Source organism: Zonotrichia leucophrys, chromosome 3 (genome assembly GCF_028769735.1).
Source record: "Zonotrichia leucophrys gambelii isolate GWCS_2022_RI chromosome 3, RI_Zleu_2.0, whole genome shotgun sequence".
Taxonomy (NCBI): domain Eukaryota; kingdom Metazoa; phylum Chordata; class Aves; order Passeriformes; family Passerellidae; genus Zonotrichia; species Zonotrichia leucophrys.
Window position 1 is genome coordinate 3,962,296 of NC_088172.1, and position 24,230 is coordinate 3,986,525.

At 36.6% G+C, this 24,230-nt stretch overlaps 1 protein-coding gene across 7 annotated transcripts in view; it reads right to left on the reverse strand.

Annotated features, from left to right (window-relative positions):
• The window catches only part of FUT9 (fucosyltransferase 9), a 104,160-nt gene that overhangs the window by 66,042 nt on the left and 13,888 nt on the right, over positions 1 to 24,230 (reverse strand). Inside the window, exon 1 of one of the 7 annotated variants that reach the window (XM_064707269.1) lies at positions 21,328 to 21,332. The exons of the other annotated variants lie outside the window; for them this stretch is intronic. The gene's annotated coding sequence lies outside the window, so the exon portion shown is untranslated. Of the gene's footprint in view, positions 1 to 21,327; positions 21,333 to 24,230 lie in introns of those variants that run through there. 7 annotated transcript variants of the gene reach the window in all.

Here is a 24,230-nt window from a genome sequence, read left to right on the forward strand (position 1 = left end):
AGTACAGATGTGAGAGGGGAACTGGTAGTCTGAAGGGTAAACTTGATAGCCTAGGATAAATTATACATGCCTAATTACTAGATAACTATTTTTCTACCTCTATTAAAATGTAGGATAAAAGGATATAAAATAGAAATAACCTTGAAGATCTCTGTAGAAAGGTTGGCTGGAGCAGGCATGCAGCCTGCCTGATCTTTACACACTGAAATGAGTAGGGGGAGCCTGAAGAGCAGGAGATGTCTATGAACAATATAAAATCTTTTAAAGAAAATAAATGGGTCTTTTATTCATATGAATTGGAAACTATTGTATGTGTCTTCATCTTATCTCCATTCAATTTTTCATAAAGTTAGTGAATTTAATTTGTAAATAATCAGTGAATCTTTCATTTACATGATTCTAGTTGCGTACATTAACAAATTAACACAGCTTTGAAGAACTCTGTCCTTTCTTGTTTTTAACCTCCCAGTCATGCCATCTGGTTCTGTGCAATGGCTGCTGAAATAGTTCTTTTCCTTTTTAAGGTGACCTTGGGTTGACTTCACATTTCACATAACTGATTAAACTTAGTGGCAATTATTTTCAGATATTTTAACATACTCTGAATCTTTTCTCATGTACTTGCCAGAAATCTAATTTTAAAATAAATTTGCACATGTAACATTTTCGCTATTTGCTTTAAGTGTATAATTATACTGGTACCACTGTGAAGACACCTCCAGTGTGTCCAAAATGGGTGTAAAGACCTGCCAGCAAATGTACTCAAAATGGTAATTTGGGCATTATCTTTCAAGTGTACAGGTGTTGATGAAACAAGTGCAAGAACACAGTCTTTAGAATTAGGCCTGTAGTAATAGATATATTCCAATAGGTAAATGTCTTGAGTACTCTAATGTGCAAAGTGCCATCTCAGTCATTTATTCCATGTGGAAATTTCTTTGAATCTTTGCCATATGATGAGGCAAACCCAATTCAGCAGGCCGGTTGAATTACCAAATAAAATTCAAATGTCATTCAGGCATTTTGTTTCAATGATTTGATTTTGTATTGCCATTTTTACTCAGAAGTTATTATAAATTAATTAAAAAGACCATCTGAAACCCCTCAGGTAATTTTCAAACACAATGAGAATCTCCCATGTATGGATACTGCTGTTCCTGTCATTCTGTGAAGATATTTTAATCAGATATATTAATTTTTCTCCACTAAAATGGAAGGGGGAAATATATGATTATGGTCTGTCCCTGCTGTCAGTAATGCGTAAATCTACTGCCATAAGTCGGATGCACAGGGTGTAAGTCAATGGCACAAGTCCAGTATATTCTTTCACTTGAAGTATAGCAGGCTATAACAAAGCAAAAAGCCATTCTGTGTAGGCTGTCATGTGCAAGAAAGCCAAGATGCAGAAAGATTTATTTAACACCTTTGGCAATTAATATACATATGTGTTATGATAGCTCATGGAAGCAGTTGGCAACAGAACCCTCTAAAATAGCAGTTCAGCTGAGATGCTCAAGGATACAGGAAACCCACTGGTGACAAAGGATGTCTGTCTGAAAGCTGCCTCTTTCTCCACATTTCTCTGTTAGTCTTACTACTTGAGTTGTCTGTTTTATGGTTTTGTGCAAGTGACACACACCACTTCTCCTTTTCTCGGTAATTCTGGTCTTAGATGCCCAATATCTTTCTGTTCCTATTCATGGGAAGGGTATTTTACTGCTTTGCTGTCCATGCTGACTTCTCTGTATTAATAGAGCCATTGCAACAGGTGGGTGAGCCTTATTTTAATTTCATTTTACTAGTACAGAGCCAAGGCTCTAACTGGTCAACAGTGGCTTTTTAAGATCTTAATGTCTTCCTACAGGTATTGGCCTCCTGGTAGTTGATAAAAAAAAGTGAAAGGGCATTGCCCTCTGAGCTGCCACTGTTCATAACCTATGACACTCCTGCAGAAGCCACACATTTCAGTTTCAAATGAATGCTATGCTGAACACAAGGTGTCATGACCCAGCATATACATTCACTTCTTCTACTAAGGCAGAAAAATTCTGGAGCAAATAAAAAAGGATGGCCATTTCTTAAAATACGTCACCAGAAATCAGGAGATCTCACTAATCACTTCCATTTGAATTTTTCCTTCTGTACTATTCTATTTTCCATAGGTTTGGCCAGAGGAAGTAATTTTTTAGGAATGGCGCTTCTAGAATGGCAAAGGATAAGGAATCTCTAGCAGCTTGCAAACTAAGCTGGAAATAAAGAAGTAAAATGTATTTTCATTAGGGCTTATCTGTACTTTAGGGGAAGCTCTTCACATCTTTGCAGAAAGTCAAGTTTTTTTATGAATTTCCAATAAATTAAAATACTTATTGTTGAACTGTGTTTTCCTGCCATGGCTGTTGGAATTTATAATCTTGATAAGGGAGATACAAGTAGAGTGAAAAATGACCAAAAAAAAATCTCAGTTTGCTTATATGCTTTGCACTTTTGTACTCTTCAAAATACTCTTCTTTAGGGCAGCAATCTCAATGTCTCCTGTTACCCACACTAAAATGTAAATGGTGGTGTTAGTGGGCTGCTCTATAGAAGTGTCACTGCCGACGAGCTTTTTTATCCTGTTTTCTGTTGCTGTACTGAAACTGCAGAAACTGAGCAGAGAATCGAGGAGAATAGAAGTGGGCTCACTTTCTAAAAGGTGATCACATCAACTAACACAATTTAGTGTTTGAAGGGAAAATGGTTGCAGTCCAGGTTCTAGGCTCTCATGTAATCTTTAAGATAGGCTTAAATATTTCTAAGGTCAAAGTATTGCAGATGGCAAGCTATTCCAGGGCAGTTCCTGTGGCTGAATTCCATGCTCACTCAAAATTGAAAATACTGTACTGTATTCTGGATGCCAAGGTCCCAACATTTTTGCTTCAATTACCCTTTATCCACTGGCTTTTAAAATTAAGAATGTAATTATCCAACATGGACTTTGTAACCCATGTGTTTAAAATGAACGTTGGGAGGAGTGTGTTAAAGAGTCAAAAATAAAGTAAAATAAAGCAAATATCCCATATCTAGATATCGACAAATTAAGACATTGACCAATGATTATATTGTTTGAAGTTTTTTCCTGTCTAATCTTTACAAATATGTTTCTTAAAATTTTGGATAATATCTTGGTTTAGTGGCTGTCTCAACACCCACAAGAAATCATGGAATAAAGACATGGGAGTCTTATAGCCAGATTTGAGACCACAGGACTTTTTGACCAGTTAAACACAGTTGTAACCTGTGGAATATACAGTTGCTTTATCCTTTACTAAAGATAAGGAAAGGACCTACAAGATGCAATCAATCCATCATAAATGGAAGAAAAAATGAAAAGAAATAAATCTCTGTTAACACACGAGAATATTTTAATTTGGATCGGAACTGTCAGAATCCCAAGTTTCTATTTAACTGTCATTTGGTTTTCCTCAAATAAGCAGGAGATTGATACTTTAAGAGTGCCAGCTAGAGCTGCTACAATGAAGTATGACCTCTTGTGTGATCATGGACAAGAGCATTTCCATGTATGTCTGTCAAGCTTATAGCAAAATCAGCTGAGGAAGTCCAAACTCTACTGCTAATAAATATTCCCACTAGATACCCTGGAGGGAGACAAAGAAAATTAAAAAAGAACAGAGAAAACAACATATGAAGAGAAAAGGACAAAAGAGGCCACACAAGAGCACGAAGTAAGAGGTAGATTTGAAAGGGAAACAGAAAAGGGAGGGGGATGGAAGGATAATGAATACATGTTAGAAACAGGAAAGCTTTTGGTAACATCATACAATGAGCTTGCATTTGTTCTTTCTTTTTCCTCAAAGAATATTTAAAAGTATGACCTGTGGAATTGCAGATGAAAATACAGAGATGAATGATACATACAGCACAGCATACGTAACCCACAATTAATGATCACTGTGGAGTCAGGTCATTATGGGACTCACAAGAAATTTAGAGGGATACCAACCTGCAAACAGTGAAGAAAGGGCTCAAACTAAGAATCCAATTAATTATGTCTTGCAGAAGTCAAACAGATGAGAACCCTTTCATTTTTAAAAGCTCAAATACTTTTTTATCATTTACTGACAAAAAACAGTATTGCCTGGAAGAAGGCAATACTTCCAGGCTGAATCAATTCAAGTACAGTTTATTCTTTTGGAGACCAGGGACGTTCCCATTATTAGCAAGAGAAATTAATTTTTAAGAGGCAGTTTAACATTCTCAATTACTCAGAGGAGCTGAAAGTATAATAAGGAGCTGGTGGAATACAACTGTAAAGGAAAAGTTACTTTCAAAGGTTAAAGGCATATAATTTACAATAAATTTCTTTCATTGACTGTAGCTGAAAGTCACAATGTGCTGAACTCTCCCAATGCTCAGACTACAAAACATACTGATTCACATTTTTTTCCCCAGCCTCGAAATTTGTCCATCACTTTACTCCTTTGGAGCTTGTGCTCTAATGTGACATGCTGGAAAATCTGCAATAATGAATCACAATATCTATAGCAGTACTTAAAATACAGTCTCAGATTATAATCTTAAGTAAGCAAGTATTGGGTCATCCTAAAAGTAATTTTTATTGCTCTTTCAGAGTGAGATATTAAAATAAAAAATTGTAACAAAGTTTTTTCATTTTTAAAATGTACTTTCTGGCAGGGAAAGGCTCCAACTGAAAAAGAGTTTAGTTTTATATTTGGAACAATTTAAGTGTCTGCACTAAAATTTAGTGAGTGGGTTAATGGCCCTCCATTTGAACCTCAATTTCATACACTTCAGTTCTTGCATTTAGATAATTTTTCTCCTTAACAAACCAACAAATAATTTAGCTTCCTAGGGAATAGAGTATCAAAGCAAAATCCAGTAGGCTTTAAGTGAGATATTTTTGAACTTTCTAATAATATTGGGAGTGTTTTAACAATTATGTTGCAAAGCTTGTAGAATATCATGCTGCTAATAAGATCACCTTGCAGTTTCAGTGGTATCACCTACTTTGTCAATACAAACCATTTTCTTATAATTTATGTTTTCTCAGCTGTTTTTTTTTTGGTTAACAAAAATGAAATGGTATTGCTCGATTTTTTTCAGCTTGAGTGAATGCTTTTTTACTTTGCAGTAGTCATTTATAATTTTTATTCACAACACATCCTAAAGTAGATTGGGGACTAAAAAGAGACCTTTGCAGGGCTGTGAAAGAGTTGTGGACCTGACTGTCCTTGCCAAGCTGCCCTAAACCAACCCACAGCCCAGGATCCCAGGTTAGCACCCTTCAGAGGTGCTGCAGGGTCTCCAGACCTGTTCCTGACCCCTTATTTTGATTTCCTGGCTGGTCCTTGGCCCTGAATTGTTACCTGGTTTTTGGCTGGTGTTCATCAATCTGTCATCAGGGTCTGTTGCCATCACTACCCTGCTTGTAGGAAGATGCTGGCCTGCACATCACCCTGTCAGTGAGCTCACACCTTTTGGGCCCTGAGCTGGGCACCAAGAAGACAAAAGATCCCATGGCCCCCAGACTTCAGCTCTGCACCCAGAGCTTCCCCTGCCTCACACCTCCTCCAGTGTTTTCACACCCACTGAGAAATGGTACAGTGGTTTGTGTATCTGATGCACTTAATACTGCCTACCTTTACCCAGGGGACAGCAGGTGTCAGCCTGTGGCAGCACCATTCCCTCCTGGCTCTCAGGAAAGGCTCTAAACTGGATTAACTCCTGTGTGGAGTCAATGGCTGCCTGTGACTGAGTCAAACATTTAAAATGGAAGAAAACCCAGAATAGATGGCTGTGGATGATGTACTTGCAGTGCTTGGAGCAGAGGGTAGAAAGTGATAATGACTATGGTAAAGGGAAGTGAAATTGAGCAAGGGAGTTGGACTGTGTGCTCTCAAGAGGTCCCTTCCCATCTACAGGATTCAGTGATTCTGTACAAGAAGCTGCTCAAAGTTTGCTCCAAAGTGAAAGAGAGAAATAAAACCAGAATTGACCAAATTGCAAGAGAAGTTGAAGGTTGTTTACTTTAGCCTACAGTTTTGTACAAAACCTCACTCTCGGGATTGCATCTTTGACATAAATAACATATACAAATAAATAGTGATTTACCTCTAATGGAAAGGAAAACTTAAATTTAAAATTAGTGCTTCAATTCATGCATTATGAGTGAAGGGTATAATATTTTAGGTACTAAAAGCTTCATTTGCTGATTTTCAAAGAGAAGCATTAATTTTGTGGTGCTTGAGATGACTTGATTAAATCCTAGAACCACTGAAGTCTGTGTAAGGTTAGACACTGGCAGAGTTTTGCATAATTTACTCTCTGCAAGAGAGTAAATAATTTACTGTGTAAGAGTCATTACACATATCTGTTGGAATTCCTATAGTGCATCTGCAAATGTTGTAATGAATCAATTCCTCCCATTCCCCTTCACTTTCAAGTTTACAAATTTGTCTTACTAGTGTGTGCATCTTACCTGGCAGACAGTGTGCTTGCTGATCTACTCTTTTCCTCTTTTTTTTCATATTTTCCATTTTTCCCATATTATTTTTTCCATAGCTTCAGAAAAGTTCGGACCCAGCCTGTACAAACTCCTGTGTCACCACTAAAGCACCATCAGCACCACAATATTGAGTAATTAACTGAACACACAGCTTATAGAACTCAGAATTGAAAAACAAAGCACTGCAGCTGCATGATGCATCCAGATTCTTCCTCATCAGTGGCAACTCTGCCAGGTCTCCTCAACCACTCAGTAAAGCCAAAGGAACTGAATCAAATGGGCACTGGAGACCCCATGTAAAATTCTGACCTAGGAAACAGAGGTGGGCCCCTAAACTCTGCAGTCAAAAGGGTAGGTCTGTACTCCCAGCATGCCGCAGGGTGTGCAGAAATGCTCAGAGAAGCACACTAGGCTGCACACTATGGACCTGTCCACATGGAACTGCTGGCCATTTCTGGCCACAGCTCACGGTCTCAGCTACTCCTACACAATGAGATGCTGAACAACTTGCAGTGACTGCAGTGGAACCCACATTAGAAGTTAAAGTCTATTCAAGATGACAACGTACGAGACAGTGACAGGAAAAGTGGAAAACTAAGACAGGTTGGATTCACTCCTGGTAAGATGTGATATGTTTCACCTTTCACCACTGACTGGTCTAAAGAAGGAATTGTGACAGGGCTGACTTCCTTCTAATGCAGCTTCCTTCTAATGCAGAAAATCCCATGCCAGGGGGTAAGGCATGATGAGGAACAGAGAAATATTCCATGTAAGCAAAATAAATAGGCAAACAAATTAATAACAATCTCCCCCAACAAAATCAAAATATTTAGAAAACTGTTTCGATTTAGGATCTACTGCAGACCTGCTATTTTCATTAAAAAATTTTCATTATGTCAGAAAATTTAATTCTGTCAGCAGAGCAGATCACAGAGTGCATCTCTGACTGCTGATGAATTTTCAATATGCTTGTCTTGAATATTCCATACCTGAGAACATCAACTGTCTTGGTATGGACAACTCAAGTGGAATTTTTTTTTACTGTCTCCAGTTTATATGTATGAAGAACTAATTTGTGTTTCCAACCAAAATGTCTATTCTTTTCTAAAAATAGTGCTGATAAACCATAGACTGCAAGTGATTGCAAATATGAACTTTCAGCCAGAGATGGAAGTTTCACCTATGTATAGAATAATAGAATCATAGAATATTCAAAGGTAGAAGGGATCCCCATGCATTTTCCAAAACTTTCTGCTGAGCACAGCAGTAACTTTGATTTCCTTCTGTTCAACTTCCAACAGCTGCTCTCTGTTCCTAGGCTGTATCTACATGCTGTAGTTGATAACTGCTGCTGCCTCAGTCCCTATGGAAATGGAAATAAACTGAGATGATACTGAAAGGTTGCTAGGAAACAGTCAGATGATGGTGATGAGGAGGACAGTATCCCTTATTCAGGATATTTTCTACAATTTGTCAATCTAGATGGCCTTTGACAATTTATCAATTATAGGCGCTGCTAAAGAATTACACTTTAAAAAATCAGGAATGCTTTTCACACCCGCACTTAGGAAGACAAATGCAAAATTTTTTTTACAGGATTTTGATGCTTTTCTCAACTGTGCATGGAACAACTCTTAAAATTTATTCTAACTCAGGCTGATGCAGAGTGCAGTAAATTATCTGACAAGTTATATAGCACTCTTATTATACTTCATATATCTCTTTATAGCACACTCACAATGAATATTTGAGTGCTTTCCAGTAGTGCATTAAGCAATGTGACTAATGCTTGTTACATGTTTATTCTTTCATTCCTCTCCCCAGGGGAAGATGTGTCTACTGTGTAATGTTTTGTTATACAACATATAATGCTTGTCTGACTGCTTGTCTAAATGTTTATGTTGCAGAAGGAAAGGTTAAGAAAATTTAATTTGAACTTGGAAAGGAGGATAGCACTCAACTTGTTCCGGACCTTGCCTCCTGCATGAGTCGATTTCTCAATCTCAGACTGGCCCCAGCAAAAACACTGTCTTCTATTTAATAAGATTTATCGTCCTTGGAAAGGTTTCCCTTCACCGGTAGAACAAAATCGTCAATCACTCCTTTCATTCCGGGACTTCAGTTTAGGTACCCTGGGTGCTGGTCACAAAAAACCTCAGTGCAACTTTAGAATCCAATTCAGTGGCTGGAAAGGCTGGAAATCACCCTCTGTAAACCACAGCAGTTGTTTCTCAGCTGGAAGAGCTTGAAATCCCCCACAGCTCACTAGGCTGCTACCACAAAGATTGCTTCTCTTGCCACATACTCTTGCTGTGACCTGCAAGGTGACCAGGATTGACTTTCAGCAAAAGGGTTTTCTGATGGCCTGTGTTTTGGGAGCAATGCTTGCCTGTACAGGAAGCTTCTGAATAGGAAAAATACAAGGATTGGCAGCACACGGGCCAAATGGGAAAATCAGATTGCCGGTGAAAAAAAAAAAAAAAAGGTGGGAAGGAAAAGAAGGGATTTGTTGTCTGGTTTATTTTGATATATTGCAGAAAACTATTGAAAGAAATACCTTTGCTAAGTTTTCAATACAAGGCAGAATCGTTCAATAATTAATGAGATCTGTAGTGAGCTGCAAGCAAATTTGTAAAAGGGAAGTATAAAAGAGATATTGATTTCAGTTTTATCTTTATTTTATTTGTACTCTATAAATTGTAAAATTTCATCATAAAATTCTTACTTCACACTTTATGGCATTTTTATACTTAAGTTGTATTACTGCCATTACTGTGTATTTTATATTTCATAGCACATAATGTTTCTCATAGCAATAACAATGTCTTTCCTGGTAACAGTCAGTATCATAAAGAGTCCTGAAGGTATGGCACAACTTCTGGAGATGAGCCTTACAGCAATCAGGACCATGTGCCCAGGCTAAAACATCTGGAATGGCCATAAGGCTCAATATTTGCATATTAGCAAAACTGAAAACAAGAGGTTTCAGCAGATGTTAGCAAATTCAGAAAAAAAACTATCTACATGCAGCAATGAGTGGATCAGTGTTCATTAATACATATTGCTCTTATTTGCCTTCTTTTTCAGATGGCAAACAGCTTCTCATGGTTTTATGTTGGTTTTGCTTTTTGTTTGGTTTTTTTTTTTTGCAACTTGCAGTTATCTTTAAAATACAAAGGAAAAGGTAATGGATCAATCAGGTTTTTACAACTATTTTTAATCAAAAAAGTTATGACTGCCCTCAGAGATTAACATTTTCTTTCTTCTCTGCTCTTTCTTTATATTTTAATAGATATTTATTATAGTTTGTAAAAACTGTATCTGAAATTCCTTCTTTTCTGAAAGGATATAAAAATAAACCTTTGTGTGTTATACTATACTACAGAAAAAAATAGTAGGGTTTTTTTTGTCCTATGTTTATAAAAATATAATCAATGAGATACAGAAAGGCAAATTAAGATACCTTTGCATGCCTTCTTGTACCACTAAATGCATTTTTATGTTGGCAGATGTTTTTCTCTAAGATGGAAGTTTTTCTCATCTCATCAGTAAGTTACAAGTAAATCAAATGATGACAGTGAAGGACCTATCATTCCCTACAGTACAGCAGATGGGTCCCATGGTTTAATTAAATAATGTTGCTGCGGGCACTATGAGTGAACAGAGGTGCTGAAAACTGCAGTGGTTCAGAATTCGCTGCCAAAGAGCAAATGCAAAAATGGTTACTTGGGAAAATATGTAAGAGGAAAAGTCAAAAGTACTCTACCTTAAAAAAAAAAAAAAAAGTTGGAAATCTACTGATGTTCATCTTAACCTGGCTATCCTCTTCTCTGATCCTCCTTTATACTTAACTGCATTCTCAGTTGAATGAACGAAAACAAGTTTGTTTCAGTTCTCTCCTGTTTCTCAGTTGATTTATACCAGTTGTAACAACACAAGTCTCAGAGGACTAATCCCATAAAAATCTATCTGCACTGGGGTGTGTTTTACAACAGCCACCTTCAAAATCTTCCTGTGATAGCATCTTTTGTAATGTCTATATAACATATGACAGCATCTAAATCTCACATGTTTATTTGTCTATCATCTTTGGGTTATTCTTTCATCAGGAAATTTGCTATCATATTTGTCCCAGTTTAAAAAGCAATTAATGATTTTTTTCCCATTACTATCAGAAAATATTTCTATCTCAGGAAATAAAATTCTCCCTGGTAAATTTTCATAAACAGAAATTTTCATTCCTCTCAGCTAAAATTTATTCGTTCAGAAAAATGATGCAATAAGCCATAATATGATGATCTGAAGGAGGTTATTTCTTTTTTAGGAAAAGTCAAGAGGCCTAATCAAGATGAGAATAAGAGGGCTTCAGGTGAATATTTACAAATATATCATAGTAAAAATGGGAGATAAAAAAATACTTAAAGTGAAAGGTGACAGCCATTGTTAATTTAATCAATAAATTCCTCAAAGACACTATCATATACTTAATTAAATCATAAGAAACTTTTCTGTTAATTGAGGTTCCAGGTTTCTCTCAGTGCAGCTGAGAACCGGGGTTTTACTTTGGACCTGAGTCATGACCTTGTGCTACATAAAAGCTCTTGCAAGAACTCAGTCAAATATTACTCATGATAATATATTTTGGGTTTTTTTCACTTAAGCTTATGAATAAAGAGTTGTCTGATGAGTCCTATATGTGTTCTTCCTTTCTCCTACACTTTTCTCAACAATAAAATGAGATTCTGTCTTTCTAAAAGACATCATATATTTATATTATTTATTCAGAAAATTAAAATCTATGCTGCAATCAAGTAACATGGAAATAGTTTTTAAATCAAGTGGGAACCACATAGAATGGTTCAGCCACAGTACACAACAAAAAATAAAACTCCTGTGAACCCTAGCAGAGTCCAGAATCCTAGAATGACAATAGCTGTGAAAAGTAGTAAAATAAAACAACAGGCAGCCTGCTATTTTTCTAAGCTATCCAGTTTTTACACAATTTAATGCCAATGCCAGTATTCATGCACACAATTATATTCATGATTGCATGTGGAGACAGTGGATATAATTGAGATGTTAGTGGAACATGTACTCATCAACTGATAATGTCTCAATTTAAAACCTGCACACAAACTGAGTGGGACAATCACTGTCAAGAATTATAACAATGGGAACTCAATATGTAACTGCTGCTACCTGTAAAAATTAGTGACAAAGATGGTCATCAGCACTGTCACCGATTTACTGCATCCCAATTCAGTATTTTCTCTGCAAATCTCCTATTGTGTGTATGGGTTTTGGTTTCAATAAGAAGAGGTGTGAACACAATTTCAGATTGCTGGCTAACTGACAGATATATCTTTTTTGGGTTTGACTTCACCAAAGAATTGCTTTTCCTTGCAAAATTCTACACAAAGTGTTTTACCTGTGCAGCCCAGAAATGGAGCCAGAACCTGCAGTCACCATCTCAGAAACAGTGCTACCATCTTTTACCTTGTGAGGATGTTACCAGTTATCAATGTTCTAGGATTCACTGTCACTTCTGGTTTGGGACTTACTAGAGCTCAATGACCTGGAGAAACTGGAAATTGTATGGACAGAAATAGGAAGTCAATATGAAGACGATCTCGGAAATTAGAAGAAATATGAAAGAGCAGGGAAGAGACAGATAAAAAGGGCAGAGAAAATTAAATTATTAATTTAATGGAAGGATGGAATGGAAGGATATGGGATTCCAGATAGTAAGAACAAAATGAAGTTAGCATCAGAATGAAAACTGGCTTGTTTTGGAAGATGCTGGTGAGTTCAATGGAGACTAATGAAATATATTTTATTGATGAAAATAGAATCCTGAAGAAACTTGAAATCTGGGCATGTGAACCACTTAGGTTTGTTTTTTGTTATGAGTGAAGGAAAATTACGGTAGGAAGTAACCTTGAACCTCTATTTTGAAAAAGAATAATGATACATTGTCTATAAGTGGTCAAGTCTATCCTCAAAACCAGAGGACAGCTCAGACAAAGGTCAACCTGAGCAGCTCAAATCTAAATTTGAAACAACAGCAGAGAAAACAGTGAATTATCTGCTAAGTATCATTCCATATATATATATTGTTCCTGCTTTTTCATTATTATTTTTTGTGCAAAAGGCAGATGGATGAAATATGTATAATTTCTAACAACCAGTTCTGGACATAGGGTCTTGTAAAAGCTATGTTGAATGAAATACATTGAAGGATTAGGGCCTGGAAAGTTGGGAAGCAGAACAAGTACCAAGTTTCTAAATATTGTTATTAAGTAGGAAATACATATGCAACCAGACCATCTAAATTTATGTACCAATTACAAGCAGTATTTGCATGCTTAGCTGGCTTTCCTCAAAGGCTTACCCCACCTCTTTTTATGCTCCCAATTACACAGACAATTGCTGTTATTAGGCAAGCAGTGCAGATGAATCTGTCAGAAAATTCATCTTGCAAAAGGAAGGAGAAAAAGATTGTTGGCAAGGGTTAGGTTGTTTCATCCTATCTCAAACAATAGCTTCTCCAGGTTTTGAGGAGTACCTATCCTTCCTTTTGTCACATATCTAACATGGAATTCAGGTTCCTCTAAAACTGAAATCTTAAGTTATTAAAATACATGGAGGCTACCCTGCTTGCTCCCTCACCTTGCTACCATGCCAGCAAAACAGGATCTTTGGGAAGATTCTGCTGTAGAAGATACTGAAAACTAAGTAATAAAGATGCCATTTTTTGTCTTAGTTTTCATTTATCTTTATGCTATAATGAAACAAGACTATAAATTATTAACCTAACTTTTGGTGCTAATCACCAAAAGTTTGGCAATGTAGAGATATTTATGAATGGGAATATATCTTATAATATTCTGTATAAGATGTGATTGCTTTCATTTCAAGTGAATTGGGGATGACTTCTATAAAACATTGTAAAAGAAAATTTCAGGGCACTTTGTAGTAGATATTTGCCTGTTAAACAGTTTTTTTGGTCTGTTTACATGTTTTAGACTATGTATTTTTATTTGAGAAGCTTCTCTTCACAAAAAGATGGCCTTCAGTGCCATCACATGGCATTTGGGGGACAACCAGGCGATCAGGACCAACCAGCACGTTGTGCCAGGGGAGACTTAGATTGGGTATCATAAAAAGTTCAGTCATGGAGAGAGTTGTTATGCATTGGAAAAAGCTTCCTGGGGAAGTGGTAGAGTCAGACTTTGGGGGTATTCGAAAGGCATGCAAATGTGGCATTTAGGGACATGATTTAGTGTTGGACTTGGTAGTGCTGGGTTCATGGCTGGACTTGGTGATCCTAGAGGTTTTCCAACCTACACAATTCTATGATTCCATTACACACAGCAGTGTTTCCATTTGCTCAGAGAAATTGTGGTTATTGTAATTTGGGTCAAAGATGATGTACTCAGCTCCTACTGTACTTGGTAACCAAAGGAGTGTGCTGCCATTCTGCTGTAACAGACTAAAGCAGAACTCCACCATGTGTTAACCTGAAACTTATGAGCACTTGCAAAGCAATATTAAAAGTTAAAAAGTGGAAATAATTTGTGGTAGTTTCATACTTTCTTCTTAGGAACAGAGTAAACAAAGTGGAATTTCCCTGAGGAATGGTGGTGTTTTCTTGGCCACTTCCAATCAAAATAAGTTTTTTATTCAATAGCAGTTGATAAGACAGATATCAGCTCTCTGGCTAATTTTCCCTGCTTATTGTTGTATTTATGCTAGCTTGACTTGTTCCATTTTTCATTGCCAACATCTTTTCAATCAATTTTTATGCTGTGCATTCCTCTGTGCTTTGTTTCCTGCTGTATTGTGAACTTTGCAGTGAAAATACATTATAATACAAGAGATGGAGAAAGCTGCCACAGGAAGCAGCCAAGACAATAATACAAAAAATCGATATTAAGCCAGCTGTTATGTTTGACTTCCTCATGTAGGAAGCCCTGGAGGAAGAAGTGAGAAGGCTTAGTTGAGAACAATAACTTTGGCATTCTTGCTATATGTGCCTTTCCATGACATCCCAAATATTTCTCCTTATCATTCCCTGCTAAATAACCCTTTAACACTCCAGTCTTATTCCTGCTGTAAAAAGCCCTAATCAGTAGCAGAGACATCTCTGCCTCCTGGGCAACACAGACACAAATTCCCATTTTGGTGCTGACCACCACCTGAAATGTGTTTTGACTTTGTTGTTCTCAAATTTAGCCATCACACAGGCTTTCAATATTTGGGAGCACAGAGCTATGCCAGGCCTGCTCACGAAAAGGGAAAGAAAAAATATTTCCTAGAACAAGATAAATGTTACCAGTCACTTGACAGTCACTTCTACCTATGGTAAGCACAAACCCCCGTCCCCAGGAGCCATGCCTTACATTAATCATCCTACATTATGCAGCCATTGGGTACAGAGATGATGAAAGTTGTGCCCTTTGCGAGGTTGTTATTGACAAGTTTCACTGTGCCTGTGATGAACAGCTCTTATTTTTCTTTCCTCCCACACATGTTTCTAGGCACACAAAACAATATTTAGCCTTTGCGGTATGTCACAGATTCAGCTATGATTCTTTGTTAATTAGACACTATTAGTATTTAATAATGCCCAGTTTTATTGGGTTTGAATATCTTTGCTTAAGTATGCCTTATGCAGCAATTATTGGTGTTCTCTTCAAGCCACCTATAATTCAGTTTCTTTCCTTTCTGTGCTTACACAAAATACTATAAGCATCTTCTTTAGGTAAACAGAAAAACGTGCAGAATGTATCATTAGCTGGGATATAGAAAAATGAAGTGTTCCTGCAGAGTAACTAGTTCTGATTATGCCTGCTTTTCCCCCACATTTTTCAATCTATTTTCAGCTCTTTTCTCATAGGCACGAGGGATTTTACACTGTAATAGCTTCTTCACTATCCTCAGAGGAAATAAAAGTGATAACAGACTTTTCTATTAAGCAAGCAGTGAAGTCAGTGTGCTGACAAGATGTTAATTTTTTTAAAGTTTCCTCATTTATTTTTTCTAACATGATTTCATTGAAGATAATTGGCCTTGTAGTTTTAAACTCACATGTCAATTGTGTTGTCACTTGTTTTCTCCATTTAAAATATTTGTAAATTCTTCCATTGATACTTCAAACATTTATGCATTTTTCACATAAGATTATTATACACTTAGATTTTATTAATTTTAAAAGGATATGCTGTATTATTTCTTCAAAGTAATGCCAAATCATTCAATTATGTCCTTAAATGTAGCTTTTTCTCATTTTGGAAGTAATCCAGTTTCCCACCCTTTGTTTTCTTCCTCACTGTCCCTGCCCTCTATTTCCAGTGGTCATGAAAAGACATTTTCTTTCTCGACTGCTTCAACACTGAGTGCTCCTCTCTTGTTAAAAAAGTCAAGCATTTCCTACTAAAACTTAAACTGACATTTTTATTATACTGCTGATTCTGCTGAGTGAGAAGACCTTAGACAAAGGGCGCTTTTATAAGGGAACTATTCACAGGAGGCTCTGTGCCTCTCAGGAATGGGAAAAGCTTTACCTAGTGACAACCAAGGGCAGCAAAACAGAACAAAACAGAATGCTCTAACAGAGCCTCAGATTTCCCAAGCTGAAAGACTGGTTGTAGGCTGCAGCATTGACCCTTTAAAGGTAGGAGGTAATAAAGCTGAATATCAAACAATAAAAAGAAGGTGTGTCCAGAGAGATGATGTGATAGTTCCTCTGTTTTTAAGATCATGTCATAAAAAAAAGACACTGAACAAGGAAGACTGGAAATGTCATAACTGCAGAAGAGACAGTTCTGATAGTAAGAACAGCAAGACTCAAATGGAGATGAAAAAATTAGTTCCTTTGCTAATAATTTAAAAGTTAGACATCACTATTTTGCTTAATTCAGTACCCAAATACAGCCCCCTCCCTTGAGCTAATTTGGCTGCTTACTTAGGATTTAAAAGAAACAATTCTCTACCTGTCATATTTGGCTTTAAATAGAACTATTTTATTATTTATTAATTTTGGACACATTTAGTTATATAGAGTTATGTGCTGTTGTAAGGAGCTCAAGGATAAAAACTTATGGGGTCAAATACCATCCCTTGTTTGGACATTTCCCTCTTGTTCTCCTTTCTTCAGCCGCTCTTAACATTTTCCTCATGCTCATGAGCAGGACACAAGAATTGCTGCCTTCAGTATACCTGCTGCCTGAAGATGATAATCCCTAAACCAGATCACAAACAGATTTTGTTAAATATATTTGAAGAGACAGTATTTATTACATTTTATGGAGCAATGAAAATTGTTGGGGTTCCTGAATTTGGAAGGTCTTTTGAAGCCCATGATTGAACTCCATATACTGCAGGTCCCTACAGGTTTGGTGTGAAGTATTTAGCTAATCAAGCTCTATGCATGCCAAGAGAACAGACTTCATTTTAAACTGGCAGCAGTCCATACCTACAGACATGAAAGAAGGGTATCTAAGTGGGAATTATATATAGTCCTATTGCCTGACAGTGCCCACTTCCATGTTTTCTTAAAGATGAACAACCCACTTTTAGCAAAAAACTAATTCAACTATTCCCTTTGAAAAAGAGAAATAAGGAATACATACAAAGTAAGGTAGCCAGCAACCAATAATTTTTTAATATTTGAAATAAGTGTCATCCCATTGATGTCTGGGGGGGAAAATGGAATTATCATGCAATTTATGATCCTGTTCTCAGAAGTGGAAAGGCCAAAGGGAAAGTGATTTTCTTTGTAAAACGAGGCAGCCTGGGTGATACTGCCATAAATGTCATGGATTTGGACATGACCACTTGCTGCCAGTCACACCAGTCTTATTTCTATTTTTAGCAAAGTCCAGCACAGTCTTTTCAAGCACTTAATATGTGACTACGCTCATAAGGAGGCTTTGGATGGAATCTGGGGGAAAATTGCACCTTGATAATTCAAAAATCAGGCTGCATAAACCATGCTTTTTGCACCTGTCTTAGTAAATCACCAGTCCCTTAGAATTTCTATTTAAATCTTTAATTTTTACATATATGCTTCCCTTTCTTGCTAATTTTAAAGGTAAATTCTATTTCTCTAACTGGAAATAATTTGTGTAATGCAGACATTGTGCTTTCAACAATTTATCTGCAGTGGTTTTTGTAGTCCTCAACATTTCTTTTTCCTTCTCTGTCTTTGCTCAGCATAAAAGGGTTTTATTTCATTTTGCTGTCTTTAACTATTTCCTTTAAGACCCTTCTCTGGATGAACATTTTCACTTTGTTACGTGCTGCTGTTATTTCTAGTCTTTAAAAAAAGCCTTATTCCCTACATCTGAGCACAACTTGGGAAGATCATTAAATCACCCACTCTGAATGATCGGTTCACCATAATTTCTTTCTAAAGATAAAAATCTTTAATCATGGAGAGAAAAATCCTCTTGGACATAAAGTTATCATTCATTAAAAAAGTTTCTCTCAATCTTGTTAAAAACACACACAAACCAACCCAAAACCTCATGAGGCTGGTTTCACAAGGAAATGCTCCTTCCTTGAGGAAATGGCAATGCAGGTGTGTTCATAATTGTTCAACAACAATAAAATTTGAGGAGTCCACGGTTAACTGCAGACATCTGAAAAGCCACATCTTAAACTTGATTTTATTCACTACAAATTCTGTGCCTTGAAATAAAGCGAAGGTAACACATATTTACTCCCCCAAATCTCAGATAAAGAGTAAGAAAATGTTCATTCTTTTAAACATTGAAATTCTATTTATTCTTCTTTATGAATCAATAGAGTTTAAATATCATTAGGAAAACAGCCCGTGTAAATGAGCAGAATAAGTTTCCTCCACTCCAAAGGAACTTGTTGAGAAACTGTTTTAGTTTATTTTAATGATGTTATTTGTATAGATATTAAAGCTCTAAATGTGGAATAAAAAAATAGATTCTTAATCATTAGTGCAATAATTTCACCCAGAAAGATATCTCACATTTAGTATCACAGCAAGAGCTTTTTATACTGCCTCTAAAAATATATGCTGAACTGTGTTTAATTACTTTCTTAAATAAATAAAAAATGATTGATGCTGTAAAGAGATAGTAAGATTCAAAAACAGAATAAATTTGAAGTGCCAATAAAAAAATAGATTATGCTGACCATACTGAAGCAATTTTGTAAAATTAGCATTAAAGATCTAATGATATGCATGACGTTTCACATTATTTAAAATAAATATATGTATAATCAGCATAATTCAGTTTCATTTAGTGTCACTACAAATCTATATAAAGAAAACCTATTTTTTTAGATCCAATGTACTTATCTTGACACAGTTTTAAAAATTAAGCTCATTTCCGAGGACTGAAATTTACTGCTTTTACCAAGAACTGGCAAGGTCTGGAGAATGGACTGATAACAGTACAGTGACCATCATGGACAGAAATCAAATTACATTGAATGCAACACTTGAGGCCTTTTAAACAAGTATGACAATTGCCAGTGGTGGAATATTGTGGGATGAGGTTTATATTTCCTTAATTAGAAAAGAGTTTTCAAAATATTTTGATTCAGCAGGTGTGAACAGTGTATGTGGAGGATTTCTCAGAGGACAGGTGTTACAGAACTCCTTTAATTTCCTTTGAAAGCAAGGTTTGTTCTGTGGTGTCTGTGAAGAAGGAGACCTGTTTCTTCCAGATCTTCCAAGACTATTTTGGAAGCCTTTCACAGTGTTGTGAAGGACTGTGAGGTTGCTTCCCTTTATCCTTGTGTACATTCCCTGTGGCAGTTCCCCAGCTGATGAGAGGTTGCAGACAAGCCTGGAGGGTACCCAGGGAGCTGTGCTGGCTGCTGCAGCCCAGCATTTCCAGCTTCACAGCAGCAGGGAGGAGCAAACCCTTAGAACACCATGGATTGTTTGTTTCTCTGGATGCTCCAACACATCTGTGACGCTCTGACCTTGCACAAGGCAACTGGGTCATACAGAGCAGTGGGAGAGATGCTGGGAAGGTGTTCCCTGGAGGCCTGACACTTGTTCCAGGTGTTTGTGAGGCTCCCTAAATGGAAAACTCCTAATCTGAAACAACAGGAAGAGCGCACAGCAAAATAACATTTCCTTTAATACTACATGCCAGAGCCTAGAGCAATATTATGTTAACTGCAAACCTCAACTAGCAATCCACATGATAAAACTTTCCAAAATACATATCCAAAGTGAATATTCTCTGAAGTCTGTGCTCCAGTATTAGTCCTCTCAATCTCTTCAGTGACATAAGAACTGGCTCTTAAGGGTGGTAACCCAATGCTCAAAATTCTTCAAGGACTTTCTCAGTCTTGTACCAAAAGTAAAAGAGTTAAATCCATCCAGAAATCAATATTTATCTGCATAGGACAAGAGGAGTGTGATCCCTAAGTCATGTAAAGGATACACTGTTGTCCTACAAAGTAGTTACATATCACAATAAATAAATTGAATTGAGGGTTTCTATTTCCAAAACCCATTTGCCAAAAAGAAAAAAAATTAAAAAGTCTGTGAACTAGACCCCTTTTTAATAAGACTGTAAGAAAAACCCAAAACAAAATCAAACACAGTGTGACCTAAGATTCAATAACCTAAAGGAAACCAGAAGTTTTCCTGAAAATTTTAGAAACAAAATGCTGTATTCCATAGGGCCATTAAATCACTGATGTTATAATTCTTTTGAATACTATGCCCTAGAATGTAGTCTGGGAATAAAATTCAAAATGAAAATTATTATTGTTTGTGAGTATTACCAAGGAAAATAGGAAAATTCATTAATTTCTAAAATTATCCATTAGATAATATATTTAATCTGTTACAGAACAATGTTGATAATACATGAAGAAAATCCAGATGCTTATGGAGTTAACAGTTCCTAAAACATAAATAATACATAAAGCTAAATTTCAGATACAATCTTTTGTGATTAATGATAAAAGAAATTACTAAGTAAACATGAAGTGTTAAGTGATGGAATTACTACTACCTTTTTTCTTTGGCAAAACTCAAACAAGAACCTCTGCTGTGAAAGTGGATAAGCATCAGATACAGAAGATATTAAACAATGCCTCCTCTGTCCATATGGAGAGCCCAGAATGAATGTTGGCAGCATGCAGCCAAGGACCTGAGTATTTTCCAAGGGAAAGTGATAGTCAGAGGAACAGTTTCCAAGAGGTGGCATGTGCCCATGGTGCAGCAGACCTTTAGCTCGTGTACAGCTGATTTATCTCTCAAAACTGCAGTAGAAAAGTGTACACCCTTAGTATTCTGTCCCCCACCCAGCTATTTTTGTTACAGTCACACCTTTCTCCCACTGTTTTCTTGAGGTATAATTTAGACCTGCATTCACTCATGCTTATAAAACCTTCAGCAATTTCTGCTGGAGAAAAATAAAAAACACAGATGAAAATACTCGACCATCTTGGAACATACAGTAAAGTGGGTGAGATTAATGGATCAATAACATGTAAAGAGCAAGACCTAATGAGGAAGTAAAATATGCAGAAAATCAAAGGCCTAGTGTAGAGCATTATGTTTACCAGAGAAAGCAGCTGCTCTGGGAGAGCTGCAGCTCACGACATCAAATCATAATGAGTCATCATCACCAATTCCCCACGCCCTACCCCATAACCAAAAAACACACAGACCAACCAAAGGCTCAAGCATAAGGCTTCTCTTCAGTTATGAACCAAGGTGAACAGTCAAGGAGACCACAAATTTGTGAAGGATTATAATCCTAGCATTAGGTATTTCCATGCTGATTACTTACCCTGATTTAAATTCCCACTGGTGAGTAGGCACACTGATGTCAACAGTACTACCTGCTCAGGTATACAATCATCCAACTATGGGAAATAAATTTGGATTAGGATTCACCAAGGTTAAGATAGTTCAAATTACATATATCAAAAAGACAATTTCTTAACAGGTTGCCCATGAAAACTATTTTGTATAGAAGTGGACTGATTTTATTCCTACTGTCCTTCTTTTTATTACAAGAAGTGAAACTTCTATAAGCCAAAAAAGATGTATTTATTTCTGCACAACTTCATAGTTCTGAAAAGGGTCAAGAAAAATAAAATTACTAAAAAATGTGTCAAATTACATAAAGAGTATGTATAAAGTAGAAAAAAACCCATCTCATTTTTGAAACACAGTTTTATCCAACTTCAGTGTACTCACTCAAATTCATTATCATTCTCCAGGCTCCACTTGTATTACCCCAGTAGCATAGATTTTTTTTGTAGAACTGAAAAAAGAGCTTAAAATGGTAGCTCAAATGATATGAGACTATCAAGTGTTCCCAAAAATTATGTGGATCAAATAGAAAGACACATGGATGGTTTTAAAATACGCTTTCATTTTTGTTTTGGTTCCATTTGTTTGGGTTTTTTTCTTATGGGATGCCTTTTGAAGATATTGTCTACATTCATGATATTTAGAAAGTAAGGATTCAGAAGCACATGATCCTTCATCATGCTCTTGTTACAGATATGATTACCTTGATCAACTTCTACCAACCCTCCTGTCACCTGAAAATTATAATTTCTCTGATCCAGAAGTTCAATTTCTCACACTAGTACATGCTCATAATTTATTTTGTCATTGAGGTTAAAATATCTAGTGTAACCTAAATGCTTTATACAGTATCTGTTTCCTAACAGAACTGAGAAGACAATAATATGCTCAGTAGCTAGAAAGATTTCTGCATAAAAATTATACTATTACTGTGTGTATATTTCTAGCTTTCTCTCTTTTTTATTTTTTTCCCTGTCTAATGGCATTTGAGATTTTCATGCAGGGCTATAATTTTCTAAGTTGGAGCATTAAGAAAAAAAATCATAGAATATATCACAGAATAATGAGATTAGGTATCACCAGCCCTTTCATGTGCCCATAAGTGGCAGGAAAACTATGCAGTGAATTTTTAGGAGTAGAGTCAATGTAAAGATATTGCTGCTATAAAACCAGTTCTAGTTTCATTATTTTGTGTGGTTGTTACTTTTAAATCAGAAGTCCATTAAGAAACCAATGTGTGAAAGTGAAAGACTTAAAGTCAACTTTCTGCTCCAAGCAGCCAGGGCTGCATCCCAAACCTGCTGTCTCCGTGCTTTCCTCCTGGTGCAGAGGCAGCTTGGGGAAGAAGAGCAAGTTCACATCTCGTGCTGTCCTGACAGCTCTTAGGGAGGGGCACCAGCAATTCCCTCAGAGCAGGACAGCTCCCAGCTCATCTCTGCTGAGAATGACAGTCGTAAATTTAGCAGAGCCCTGGTTTTATTGGTGTAGCATTTCCTTACACACAGATTGTCATTTCCTGACCTAGCAGTACTTTTAGGCAAAACAACACAGTTATATTGTGACAAAGAGTAGTAAACCAAAACAGAGACCAGTCTATTCCAATGTAAAGATATTTTTCTTGGCAAACACAGATTTGATTCTATTCAGTCAAAATACTTTCTCTTACAAAACCTATGAAGCACTAATACTACAGGGTCTAACTTAAATGAAATCTATTCAGCTGGTAAAACGATAAGAACTGTGCAGAAAGTCAGACTTACTTCTCAGGCTTTAAGAAAAATTGCAGTTTTATCCTCCATAGTCTTGCAGTTCTAAAAGAAGTGTTGATATATCACAAAAAGCTTCAGAAAATCTTATTTGGAAGGCCACTGTGAGCATTTATTGCAAAATTTACGTTGTGTATTCTTTTGGTTTAGGAGTAATTAATGACATGCACTTGTCTACTAGCATTCAGCTTGAATTCATTAGCAAAAAAATAACAAAAGGACTTTTCTGTAATTTAGTTAAGTTGAATTACTCCTCTGGAATTGAATATCATGATGTTCTCACTTTTTTCCTTCTTGACATGTTCTTTAATATAGATGTGCATACATGTAGAAATTGAAGGGTGAAGGAATGATTGCATTGCTTCTCAGGAGAGCAGGTACTCTATAGCAGCAAATAGCTTGTATGAGATGTATCTAAGATGTCTCTGAGGGTTTGTGATGGTCTGTCCAAAACCAAGTCAGAAACTGAAACAGCGTGGTAATCTGGAAGAAAATTGCTAAATATGTGGACTTTTCTAGTCTGCTTGCTATTAAAAAAATTCCCATGAATTTTTGCATTCTGCCAGTGAATGAGGCTGGTTTCAGCAGTGTTTCTTTACACAGTGTGCAGTGCTGCATGAACACAGCTGTGCTGCTCCACAAAGGCTTCTGTGCTGGCAGCTCAAATATCTGTGTGCCACAGTCCTCCTCTTTCCCAACTGCAGGGGAGGCACAGCAAGCTCATCTGGCTCTGTTCCTGCTCTCTACACATAACCCACATCAACCTCACTGGAAACTGAAAGTCCTGTAGAAGTATAATTTATAATCTTAAATAATGCCGTCATATTTTAAAAAGAAGCCTCCATGGTACATATTCTCCATGGGACTCACTGAAGCCCCTCTCTAGTGCTATATAGTCTCACTCCTTTATAGAGGGAGAGAGTCTAAGAGAAAGGTCCAGAAAGTGCAGTGAATTGCCCTCTTGGGATGGCTTTCTCTCTCCTAACTACAGAACTCTTGAAGGTTAGCTGACTTCTTGGTGGCTAAAGTTACCTGAGGGAAAAAGCACTCATGAATGCATTTTGAACCTCTCCAGGCTCATAACTTTGGGTCAATTATATATAATATT